Raw genomic sequence first — 12,560 nt, forward strand, 5'->3', positions numbered from 1 at the left:
GCTTTGCAGGTCAGACCAAGTAGATGGCCTTCTTTGGATGATTTTGCAGGTGCAGAAATCCTGAAGTTGGAAATTTTTCTAGATAAACAAGGAATTATGTGAATGCCCAGTGAGAGAAGTAAATAAAAAGGTTCCTGTTGCTTTAAATGCTGTAAGAAAATCAAAGAAAAATGTGACACTTGCCAAGTGGAAGAAGACAGAATCACTCAAAAGAAAATGTGGCTTTCTAAGTCTTAGATGATTTATCAGACAATTAAACCTAAGATGAAAAGTGTGAAAATACAATACTAAAATCTAAGTGTATAAAAAACTCTTTCAGGTAGTATCATGGCTATGAAAGGAATTGAGCTGACAGTTCTTGTGAATGAAGTTCTGTGACTTTAGGAGAAGGAGATCCATGGGCAAAGGATAGAAAAGCCTCATTTGTTCTGCCATGCCATGCATTTCACCTCTGATCTGGAAGATAAAGAAGATCCAGACTAGGAAGATTAGCAAAAAAAAAAAAAAAACCAGGCTCAAGAGCCTGTTTTGTTATGAGTCTTTCTGAGGAGCTCCCAGTACTGGGATTGGATGCGTTGTCACCAGCAGTTTTCATAATGATGTGGAAGAGCAGGAAGTGTCCCTGAGGAGGGGAACTAAAATTACCAACAGCATTTTTTACTGTGGCATCAGCTGTAGTCTAATACAGTGGTAGGCTGTTTTCTCCCTATTACTCAGAGCTCCTCTGCAAGCTCAATTTGCATACACATGGGTGACAACTACTGCTAAAATAAGCGTGTAGAAAAATTGGAAGCAATTTAAAGGCACATATGGACTCACAGTTCCAAATTCTCATTCACATTAGTAAGAAGTGCAAGCAGGGTCAAAACAGGTATGATATATGCTTCTTCCAATGTTCCTTCATGCTGGCAAGAACTCTAAAAAATTATGTGAGTAGATTAGAATTCATCACAAAATTATTTTCTGTTGTTCTAAAGGCTGGTCTGTCCTAGCCCTGCTGACTTGAGTATGGTTCAGATGATTTCTGACCAGTGTAGCTTTGCTAATAATAATTTCTAGTGTCAATGTGTTTATAATGTCAAAGACATACCTTTCTTGGAAGAAGTTATTTTACTTGAGAGAGGGAGACAAGATGGAATACATCTTCCTTTCTGTAGGAATACACAGCAGCAGGCATGCAGGGGAGGGTAAGGAGGGTTTGCCAAGCACTTTTGCATGGTGTGTCTGGAAACTTGTGCTCTGGATGGGAAGTCATGTGAGAGCTGAGGCCACAGATCTTTTAGTCTCCTCACCTAGTGAGCCTGTTCCATGCACAAGAGCATGGCTCAACTGTAGAAGCATATTTGTGGTGCTTGCACAGGTTACCTACCCCAGAAAAGTGCTCCTTAATGCAGACTTGACTTTGAGCTAATTTTTTTTTTTTTTGCTCCTGGGCATACAAAATGGTTTTGATTTAAATGAGAATCTAACTCACTTTTTCCTCCTGTTCTATCAGTGGGAGAGAAAACACTGCTTGACTAGTTGCCTTACCTCTTTTGTTTGTATGATTACCTCATCAGAGCAGCACAAGAAGAGGTCTGTACAAAAAAATAAACCCAAACCCTGGGCTGTATTCCCAGTTCACTCTCTGAGTGTTTAGCTAAAGCAGAACTTCTGTTGGAGATGTGCTCTGTTGTTTGACAAAAGACTGTTATTTTCATAGAATTTTTCTAGGTTGGAAGAGACCTTTAAGATCATCGAGTCCAACCCAATTTCTACTTATTATCATTTCATCATAGAGTAAAAAGACACTTTCTATTTTCTAATTTTTTTTTCAGTGTGAGTGAAAAGCATTAGCTGATAACCTTGGAGATTGAAGGTTTCTTGTTTTTTCACAGAATGGATGTATCTTGGGTAGTATTAACTTCCTTCTCTCAAACGCTTCTTGTTCCTCCTCAGTTTAGTGTTCAGGACTGATTCCATTCTTGATCTCTATTCTGACTCTCACTTTGTGTGTTTTCTGCAATTGAGGCAATTCCTGCCTGTTGCAATGCAGGATTTTGGGGTGGGCATCAGTCCTGTGAAACTGAGCTGAAACTGCAACTCTGTCTCAGCAGCACAGAGTGTACAGAACAGGCACCATATTGCAATGGCCACCAGCCCAAGCAGAGGGAAGGGAAGGGAAGGGAAGGGAAGGGAAGGGAAGGGAAGGGAAGGGAAGGGAAGGGAAGGGAAGGGAAGGGAAGGGAAGGGAAGGGAAGGGAAGGGAAGGGAAGGGAAGGGAAGGGAAGGGAAGGGAAGGGAAGGGAAGGGAAGGGAAGGGAAGGGAAGGGAAGGGAAGGGAAGGGAGCACATAACATACCTGGTTGTCTGAACCATCTTTTTCCACAAAACAAGGACCCCATGAAGGGCATGACACTGTAAATGCACTAGGACAGGACAAACTCATACCAAAATCCCAGAAGGAGAAGAACATTTGCACTTGGCACTGTTCACCTTGTTGTTGTTGCCTGGGAGATTACTGTAGTTTCTTGACTCAGATCTTATGCTCCTTCATAATCAATTTTTTCAAAGATATATAGCTTTTTCCTGGTTGCCTTTTTGTCCTCTTTTTTGTAATCCCTGCTTGGCAGCTGAAGTGGTCTAACATTTTACGTAACTGGTAGCAGAAATTATTGCCAAGGAGTGAATTGTTTTTAGAGAACATCCCTCCCCTTGGGTTAAATATAGGTTGCAGCATTCCAGTATAATGAAAAGATTGGAAAACATTTACACGCTGGAGTATTTTCTGCTTTGTAGTAACAGAGTAAGACATTCACAATTGTGAATTTCATACCTGCAAAGACAAGTTTAGTCAGCCTCCATCTTTACTGTATTTCATCCATACACTAAAATGTTTCCCATTTAAATAAAATTCTCTAGCCCTTGTGTTTTATTACCTTGTGGTGTGCTGTTGACTACAGCATACTGGTTTATTATCTTACCATGTGCATTGTGGCACTTGCATTGGTTTTGTACTGCAAAATTGCATATGATGCTAGACCAAGAATGTCCAATCCTTTTGATTACAAAATATGAAAGCAAATCTGGAGAGGTTTTACTGCTACAAAAATTAGATCTGTATTGTGTTGTTGTCACCAAAGATATTTGATTTCAAACACATTTACAGCTGCCATAAACTCTGCTTTGTAACCTGAAATCATTTGTACTACTATGACTAAAATCTTCAAATGCAGGCAATGGTTAAAATTCAAACTGGAAAATAAAGCCTGAGAAACATTGAGCCTTGCTAATTCAAACACCATCTCCATATCTTTTTACATATACACATGTATGCACACGCATTCCCAATCTTGCATATACATTTACAAGCTCGCATATTCACTAGCTCAGACACACATTTACAGGCACTCTCACACAGAGAATGTGTTCTGCAGTATAGCTGGTACACAGGGTATTTTTGAAGACAGAACAAGATGACTGTAAATTGACACTTCCACCCACTAATGAAAAAAAGCCAAGAAAACCTCAGCAGAGAATGAGTTTTATAATTAATGCTGAACAATTTTCATTGACAAAGCAAAAAGAAGCAAGTGGATGGCTGATTTAAATGTTGAATGATTAATGCACAGAGAGGCGGCTGAGGAAAAAGACAAATTCAGGAGCAACTATGGAAATTTATGTATGAGAGAGTCAGCACCATATTCTGATCTCAGTTACACAGTCGTAAATCTGTTATCTTAATGGAAGTATTCAGCTTTTATATTTGCATAGCATAAGTGAAAATAGAATTTAACCCAGAATGCATTTTCGATTGTGTATTTGCATGACTGAAAGGGAAGAGATGTGTATGTTTGCATGTGATAAACTGCAAATACATGAGACTTTTTGTATCTCTTGGTAAGAAATGAAGAGAATGAATATGTGTGTGATTGTGTACGTGTGTGCCAGTTGTGGGGCTGTCTGACAGTGTGTGGGAGGGTGAGAATGTGTTTGTTCCTAGACTCTGTGGTTGAGTGAAAATGGCTCCTGGAAATGCCATTTCAGATTAGAGAGCGACGGCTGGAGAGGTGGATATTTCATTATCTTCTTTGTGTGATGTTTTGGAGTTGGTAATGTGTAGGCAGAGCTATATATAATCCGGTCACACATGTGGTGTCCTCAAGATTTATAGTGCCTGCTAATGCCAGAATCTTTGGGGTGTTTCACTGTGCTAAGCAAAATGCCTCAACGACCAAGGCAGTGCAGACCCCACCTGACTTTTCTCGTGTACCAAGAAAGAAGAAATTCTTCTTTCAAGATGCCCAGTTTTATTCCTAAATTTGCGTGTAATGCCCACCACAATGTAGAGTGAGTGCTGTCTCTTGTCCTTGCCTTGTGAACTGGGGCCAGTCTCCACCTGCCTTGGGTGTGTGTGTACTGGGAGAGGAGGGTGTGGAGGTCACAGGCAGTAGTTTGCTGTGTGCAAGCATCTGAGATGCAGAGGCTATATTTTTAGCTGCTCCAGATTCTCTCCTGGCTGGGATATGATGCTGAGGAGTTTATTGCTGTAAGGATGTGCCTAGAATACCAGGCAGCCTCAGAAATTTACTGTGCCGCAGAACCCTGACTCAGTGCTGCTCTGTGACTTTCCTGTGTTGCTTCTGCACTGGAAAGAGAAGAAATGGTTCCTTGTGTTCCCGGCTACTGCTGGCACTAGAGGGACAGCTGCTGTGATTTTCTGAGAAGCCCTGTCACAGGGAATGACAGCCGCTCTGGGTCTGGCTAAACTGTACTTTGCTTGGTGAAGCTGCTCTCAGATTTATTCAAAAATGTTACTCTACATTTTTGTCTGAACAGTAGGAATAATCACATTCTGCCTTTGATTTGTGAATTTCTCAAACATGTCTATAATGCCTCTGCAAGTAGTTTTTTTGCAGCTGTGTGCACTAAATGCTTCCAAAATATTAGGGACATTTTACAGGTAATTTCTCTATAGGGCATTTCAGGGGAGAATGGGGAGACATGGCCATGGGTGGATTTCTGTACACCTGGCTGTGAGGGGGGTGGACAGCCAGCCAGAGGGGTGAGAATTTGGTAGGGATACTCCCCGTTGTGAATCCTGTAGGAAATGAAATTACATTTATGGTCCTTCTGTCCCACTGGTGAGGATGCGCCTGCAGGTTTGAAATGGTGGTTTCAACCTCAAAACCCTCCTTAATTGTGAAATACAGTACATTTACCCAGTTAAATTACATAAACAAAAGATCAGCAACTGACTTCTTGAAAATCTAAATTCTGAGAAGCCCAGCTTGTCCCTTACAAGTCCGGTGAACCAGCATAAAATCTTGACGAAGGAAATTTATTTGTACCATCAGATTTTTTAGAAACAAGTATGAGATACCCCGAAGAGCCTGAGCAGGATCCCCTTAAATCCGTCTGCTTGAGAAACACGGTAAGACCCCGTGTATTCTCTTAGGTTTGGCTGTATTATATTCCACAAGAAGTGGGCTTTCCTCCATTTTCCAGCCTAAACGATTCTATGAATCTATGATCGCTGCCCGAAGGAGACTGGAAATAAGGAGCTGACACCCGTCTGCTCTTGCTGGATCCCGAGCTCTGCTGGAGGCTCCCTGCTGCCCTCTTGTTGCTGGAAATGACACTGGAAATACGCGCACTGTTTTCGCGTTGTGATGGGAGCTTGACTAATATCCTCACATTTGGGGGAAAATCGTAGACCTCACATAGGAATGTCTGTCTCATTGCTGTGGCATCCGGAATAACAAATACGGCAATCGCAGCTATAGTGCCTAGCGCTTGTCTGAACTGCCGCATACTTGGAAGCACAAACACGACTGAGGGGCAAGCTCAGAGAGGATTGTAGGCAGAGGCAATACATCTTTTCAATTCCTTAGTCTTGCAAAATACAGATGAGCTTTCAGCCATACAAGCTCTCCCATCATGCTTACTTTTCCCACATGCTTACTTTTCTGATGTGCTTAGGGCATCGCGACTACTGCTTTAGTAAATGATAGAGACTGAGGCTAAAGTGACTGAGTGTTTTTGAAGCAACCCCGCTGAATGCCACACGCACAAGGCTTGAAGCACCTCTGTATGGCTATGGGAGATTCTGTATTTTAATTTTGTATTATTCATTCTTTACTTTCCTTAGATCATTAGTACTCTGACATTGTTGTCATCCACATTGTATTCATGAAACTTATTTGAAATCATTTTTGTGGCTTGCAGCTCAGCTCCTGCTTGTTTTGCTGGTTGATTTCTCTTCTAAAAAAAAAAAAAAATCAAATTTCATTCCAAATTGCTCCTTGTTTGCAAAGACCAGAGGCTATGAATGGGATACAGAGAAGGAACTCCATCCAGTCATGAATGGTAGCCAGGTCAGGGCTGAGCCGCATTGGCAGAAGGCAGTGATGTGGGAAGGTTGCCCTGCCATTATCTATTCTGTAGACAAGCAGCAGATTTAATTCTCAGAGGATCTCAAGCCTATAATAAAATCTCAATGGGAACACAAAACCCTGACCCAGAAGGCAGTGGCATGTTCTACTTGTCCTCTGTAGTTGTGGGTGTAAGTGTGGCTGTGGATCAAGGGAGCTGTGTGACAATTTCGTGGAGCCTGTGTATCAGAAGAAAGCCCTCCCCCAGTGTTCTGCTGGAGTCACTGTGAGGTATATATTTATACTGCGAGTGAAAAACAGAAAGAAAAATGAGAGTGTCTCTAACACATGTAATCTGCAGAAAAATGCACATTTGCATGTTGATTTTAAGCAAGGAATCTTTGCTGCTAAGAAAATAGCAGTGTCCATGCTTTTTTCCTCTTGCACGCTGTTTTCCATGTTCCATGAACATGTACTGAAAACCTGGCATTTTTTGGAGTTGGCACTGCTGGATGACCTCATACACCTATTTGTCATCTCAGCAGTTTCAGCTTCAGTGTTCTTTTAGATTCATTAAGAAAATATTTAGCATCCGAAGAAAGGAAGCACCCTGGGTCCTGCTGTGCTCCCTACAGCCAGGCCAATAGAAACAGAGCCCCAGAGCACTTTCTGAGGGTGCAAGGGTGACTCCAGGGCACTTCTGTTCCCTTGGAAACAGGAGAAATGGGTCACATCTACAAAAAGTGACCCAGCCCTAGTCGTGATGACCTTTTGCATTTGAGGATGTTTAATAGGATCTTTGCAAGGTGATTCACTATTATAAAATCTTGTTTTCTAATAAATCATGGGTTTTAGACTGGGACGCTGAGATGAAAATCTGCTTTCCCTTTAGTTTGGGGTTCATTGGGGTTTTCCCCTACAAGTCTCTTTTTAGTCATATGTGCACTGTGTTATAAAAGCTACTGGGGACAGCTGAACCTTTTTGTTCTAATGTAGTATGTGCCTGCTTTTTCCTTGAAGAAAACAAAATGGAAGCTATTATCTGAAAGCAGCTTTCATCGTAGCAGCGAGGCAGAGAGCAGCTCAAGTATAATAAGACAAAATATGAGACAAATGTTGCCTCCTCTGAGCCAGCATCTGACCTCGACAGTGAGCGCCTTCCGCTGAGCTGGCTGTTTACAGCTCCTGCTCCGGCATCCATCTTGAGGTTTGCGGGATGTTGTTTTTGTTCCCATCCCTCCATCTGATCGGGCACAAGCAACATATATTCCTCTGCCTTCAACCCCGACCCTGAGGTATGCTGGCATCTGGGTTTCATCCCCTCCTCCACCTCTCGCAGCCCAGCGAGTAATCTGGGGGAACAACTTACTGAGAACAGCAGGCCTGGAGCCAGGGAGTCACCCTGCTGCTGTGGGGGGAAAGCTACATTTGGGAAGTGAGATTTTTCCTGTATTGCCGAGGCCTGGGTGTGCAGCACCATCTCCACTTGGCCCTGCAAAGCAGAATAACTCAGTAGCATGAGCTCGCCCTCTTTTTCTCCTCTCTGCTTCCCCTCCCAGGGAAAAAGCCACCAAGTGCAGCAGCACGAGCTGATTCAGGCAAGGGCTGTTCGGTCCCTTCAGAAAATGGGGCTGGGAGGAGTGATGGAGGAGGGGTTGCAGACCGTGCTGCTGACCTGCTGAATTATGACTTTAATGCAGTCACTTTAATAACTTGCTGTAGCTCCAACCACCAGATGCAATTTATGGCAAAGCAGGCGCCCAGGCATTTTTCTTTCTATGAAGACTAAGCAGATCTCTGATTACCACCCCCTCCCCCCAAACCATTACCTTCCCCCGCTTGCTCTGCTAATGGAAAAATGTTATGTGTCTATGTGCTTTTTCTCCCCAAGCCCTGTTTTCAGGAAATGGTGGAGAATGAGAAACTAACACAAGCGCGCACACATGCTTTTGCAGGAAAGATTGCTTGAACTCCTTTCTTTAACCATGCAAAATTCCTCCTGCTAGCAGAATTGCCAGTTGTTTTTCTAAAACCTTACAACCTCAGCCAGTTGCAAGGCGAATTCCAGGATTGATTTGTAGGGAAAAAGAAACACCCCTCCCTCTATCTGACCAAAATCATCTGAAGTTTGAGTGATTTCACTGCACAATACAAAGCCTGTAGCCCTTTAGATCTCCCTGCTGTAAAGAAAGCTTAAATACAAGCCACAAACAAACAAACAAAAAAGACGAACCTGGGAATGATGAATAGGCAAACTGAACTCAAGTTTTAATTTTGTATTGTTTGTATACAATAGAGGAGTACATTGAGAAAGCAGTGTACAGATAGGCAGCAGATTCCCCGCCAGTTCTCCTATTTTAAAGACCCATTCATTTTCCATCTACGGGATGAATTCTTCCTCCCACTCTCTTCTACTCTCTCTTTTTCTGCGATTTGCATGATCATTTGCTACATATATTATGAATTACTGTTTATCTTAGTCCAGCCTGCAAAGCAATTTCCCAAATAAATTTCAATGGATCAATAAATTCAGATTCTGTTTTGTCTTCTAAATTGAGGGAAAGAGAAATAGTAAGATGAAGTAAATGTTTTCTTTTTAGCTAAATGGAACAAAAATCTGAGTTAAACACATATACCTATTTCTGAATTCTTAGGACTCACACAGAAGCCCTGTGATTCAACTGTTTTGTATCTTACTTTTGATTTTCTTTTCCCTTCTTGAAAAAAAAAAAAGTGTACTTGGAACTTCAATCCTGAAAACTGGTGTGTACTGCTTTGAACCCACGGAGAGAGCGTCCATCCAAGGACTAGCAGATTAAGTCCTTTGTGACTGTTAAATATTTATCAGCAAGGCAAATTCCTCCTAGGTTACAGCAAGTACAGCTTGGAATGACCTGTGTCCATGCTTTCAAAAATGAGCAGCAGATTCCTGCAAAACATCCATCTCCTCATTCAGCTAGGATAATGTTTTCCTCTCAAACTTTGAGATAGCTTGATTAATATGTAGCATATACGGCAAATTTCTTAGGAAAAAAGTAGTAACATATGGGAGCATTCAGATTCCAGAAAGAAGAGTATAAACTGGATGTTTCCATATGGGTTTGGTCTGATGTGTCTGTCTATCTGTGTTTACAGTGACCTGCCCTGATTGTACCAAGATTGCATTACTGTCTCCAGTACTGCAAGATGCACCTGCAAGCACACACTCAGCCACACAGGTATTTCTTTTAGGTATGATGAGTTGTCTTTGAGCAACTGAATTTATCTCTGCTTACTACAGAGGCTGCCGAAACCAGATTCCAGACTTTCTGAGGGTTAGAGTTAGGTGGAATGAATCTTTGCTCAAGCATTCAACCACAGCGCCTTGGCTGTGCCGTTAGCTTCCTGAATTCCCAGATGACTTCCCACCACAGCTTAGCCAGGCCTGGAACTGCTTATTTTCTCAGAAGGGATGAGGTGAAATGCAGTTAGTTCAGTGAAGCCAGTGGCATTTCAAAATTATATGTAAAAGTATGTATTTGTAGTCTTGTTTTTCAAATGTTGTCATAAATATGCTTAATTCTTAACAGGCTTAAAATTGTGATGAATTTTAAAAATCCTGTTCAAATGTTTATCAAGCCATAAGGGAAACTGCCCATGCAGTGGTCAGTATGTCAGTAGTACGTGCACAGAATGACAGCAGACGCTTTCGTGCGCTCTTGCTGCCGCCGGGGCAGTGCCCAGCCCAGGTACTGCTCCGGTGGGAGCACGGCGCCTTCAAGGCCTCGGAGAGCCCGCTCTGGCTCCGGCCGAGGGGGCCGTGCCCCGGCCGTGCTGGCTGAGTGCTGCCGATTTGCCCAGGGTGGCTGTGCATGAGCTGAGGCGGAGGCGAGAATTTCGGAGAGCAGCCACGAAGCTGTGAGGAGGTTATTAATGGCGGCGCGTGTGACTGCAGGTACTTGGTGACACTGGAGCTCATTCTGGAGACTCCTCTGATTCTGCTATGTTTTTCTTTTTTGAACCTGGCCTTTGATTAAAAATGCCTCGCTTCCAGCTCATATTGCCTTTTAAATGGCTCTGTAAAGCCCTCTCGCGGTTCCCAGCTCACATCAGAAGCAGGGCTGGAAGTGTTTCTCTGCAGAATAAACATACGGGCTGTAAATCCTGTGATTCAGAAGATCGCCTGCAGTATTCCTCTCCGCTGTTGCCATAGGTAACCGAGCTCTGCAAAACACCATTTACCCTGGAATGCAAGGAGACTCGGGAGCTCAGCAAGGGCACTCCGGTTAACCCATTCCTAGCAGGAAAAAAAACCCCAAAACCCTCTGGTGATCTCAGCCGAAACTCCTCTCTCATGCGTGTAAGTTCACGCACAATAAACCCGCACCCATGTACATTGAGGCAAATTACCCGCCCAGCGCGGCCCCAGGCATGTGCACATGCACTCTGCGGGAATGGCGGGTTTCTTCTCTTCTCCTCGTACAGAGCCAGGCAGCCACTGGCAGGCAGGGTGTTTTCGGGACTGCTGACTCACCGGGGCTGTGTGGCGCACAGCCTCGGCCAGGAGCCCGTGGGACGGGTTAAACTGGCGCCAGATGAAGGAACTGAAAGGCAACTGAATAAGGCTGGCTCGCTCTGCAGGCCAAATGCAAGGTTTGTGAAGTGCTACTTGTCAAATTATTTAAGACATCACCTGAGAAAGGAAGACTTCGAGCTCATACTCACCACAGAACTTTGTTGGGTCTTTTGGTAGCTAGCAGGGGATCCCTAATGTTTACAAACTTTTGCCAATGCCATCTAATGGAGACTTGTCAAGTCAGACGATGAGGACAAGTTTACCATTTCCTTTCTGCCTCACACTTCTTTGCAGTCCAGGCACTTTAAACATCCCCTCCTGTCTTCTACTCCATTGCCCGAGGCACTGAATGTGGACAATCAATGGTTATCTGCAGTTTAGGAGAACAGGGGCAGAAAGTGGCCTTCACTTTTTTCCTCCTCTAATTCTGACCTACCTGTGGGCTAATGTGGATTCCAGCAGAACCGGAGCTGAAGTGAGGTACTATGTCTGAACGGTGTTTTTTTGCCACAGCGACAGCAGCAATGCTGCCCAGAGAGCAGGTAGCAGCCTTTGCCTTTTTTTCCCACATGAAGCTGAGAATTATGTGTGTGTGAAAAGTAACTTCATAGCCCTGTGTTCAAGCAGGGGTTAATTTATACTGCAGAGAAGCTGCAGGTGAGACTGAAGACTTGTCTTATTTTTCAGTTTCACAAACCCTGATACAAGAGCCTAAATATGTTTTGTGCCAAACCACTGCTGTCTTCTTTCTCATACTCGCCTCTGCAGTTCAGTGCATGCACAGATACACACCACCAAATTGTTTTTTCTTTTATGACACAGTATTGCTGCAGGGTCATTTACATATAGGTAAAAATGCAAAATTCCTGCTCTGAAGTGTTAACAATGTTGGTTACTTTTACATCAAAAGTCTGATGTGAATACAAAGAAGTCAGGAAATGTGGATAAGGCTGAAATTACATTCATAAAAGATCATGCAGTGGTTGGGAATCACAGCCCATGCATGGACAAGCCTGTATTGAGACTGCTGTAATCCCTGGGCAGAGCAGGGGGGAGCGAAGGAGAGGTCAGTGTGCTTTGTGGGATTCTGTGGCATTACAGGGGCAAGGCAAGTTAGTCCTTCTCTGTTATTTGAACAGTGAGTGAGTATTTTTTTAAGGATTTTTTTTTATGTTGCTGGAGTAAAAAGGAACAGGCAAGATAAAATGACCCCAAATCATAAGGGGATTGCTGTCCATGGAAAAGTGCAAACACAAAATGAAATCGTTTTCCTGCAAAATTCTTTTTTTCATGGCTTGTTTCCATGCCACCACGGAGACGAATGATGAAGAAAATTATATACAAGGAAAGGTACTTTTAAAGATTCCCAAGAGCTACTGATTGGGTGTTGCTGTTTCACATTCTCCAAATTGCTGTTACATCAGTCTGGATGGTGGAGATAAACTGTGAGAGAGCTTAAAAGCTATGGAGCAATGCATGGAAGCACAGTGACATATATGTGTGCGCTCTTTTTTGATTTATAGGATTTATTTCCATACTCCTTTGGCATTGCCAGAGCCTCTCTGCAGACCTAACACTTGATCCCCTGTTGTGCTGAGTCCTTTGGGAGCTGTTGACATTGTGGGGTACCTGCTGAGGTATCAGGGACACGC

The 12,560-nt window shown here is 43.2% G+C and overlaps 1 long non-coding RNA gene across 5 annotated transcripts in view; it reads left to right on the plus strand.

The window, feature by feature from the left end:
• The first annotated feature begins 3,315 nt into the window (after nt 1–3,315).
• LOC137475460 (uncharacterized) overlaps nt 3,316–12,560 on the plus strand; it is a 67,210-nt gene continuing 57,965 nt past the window's right edge. For 2 of the 5 annotated variants that reach the window (XR_010999904.1, XR_010999903.1), the window contains exons 1-4: nt 3,318–6,644; nt 7,374–7,648; nt 9,489–9,571; nt 10,546–10,692. This is a non-coding gene — a long non-coding RNA (uncharacterized lncRNA). Of the gene's footprint in view, nt 6,645–7,373; nt 7,649–9,488; nt 9,572–10,545; nt 10,693–12,560 lie in introns of all 5 variants that reach the window. The other 3 variants (XR_010999901.1, XR_010999902.1, XR_010999905.1) reach the window with 3 other exon arrangements.

This window comes from Anomalospiza imberbis, chromosome 6 (assembly GCF_031753505.1).
Source record: "Anomalospiza imberbis isolate Cuckoo-Finch-1a 21T00152 chromosome 6, ASM3175350v1, whole genome shotgun sequence".
Taxonomy (NCBI): domain Eukaryota; kingdom Metazoa; phylum Chordata; class Aves; order Passeriformes; family Viduidae; genus Anomalospiza; species Anomalospiza imberbis.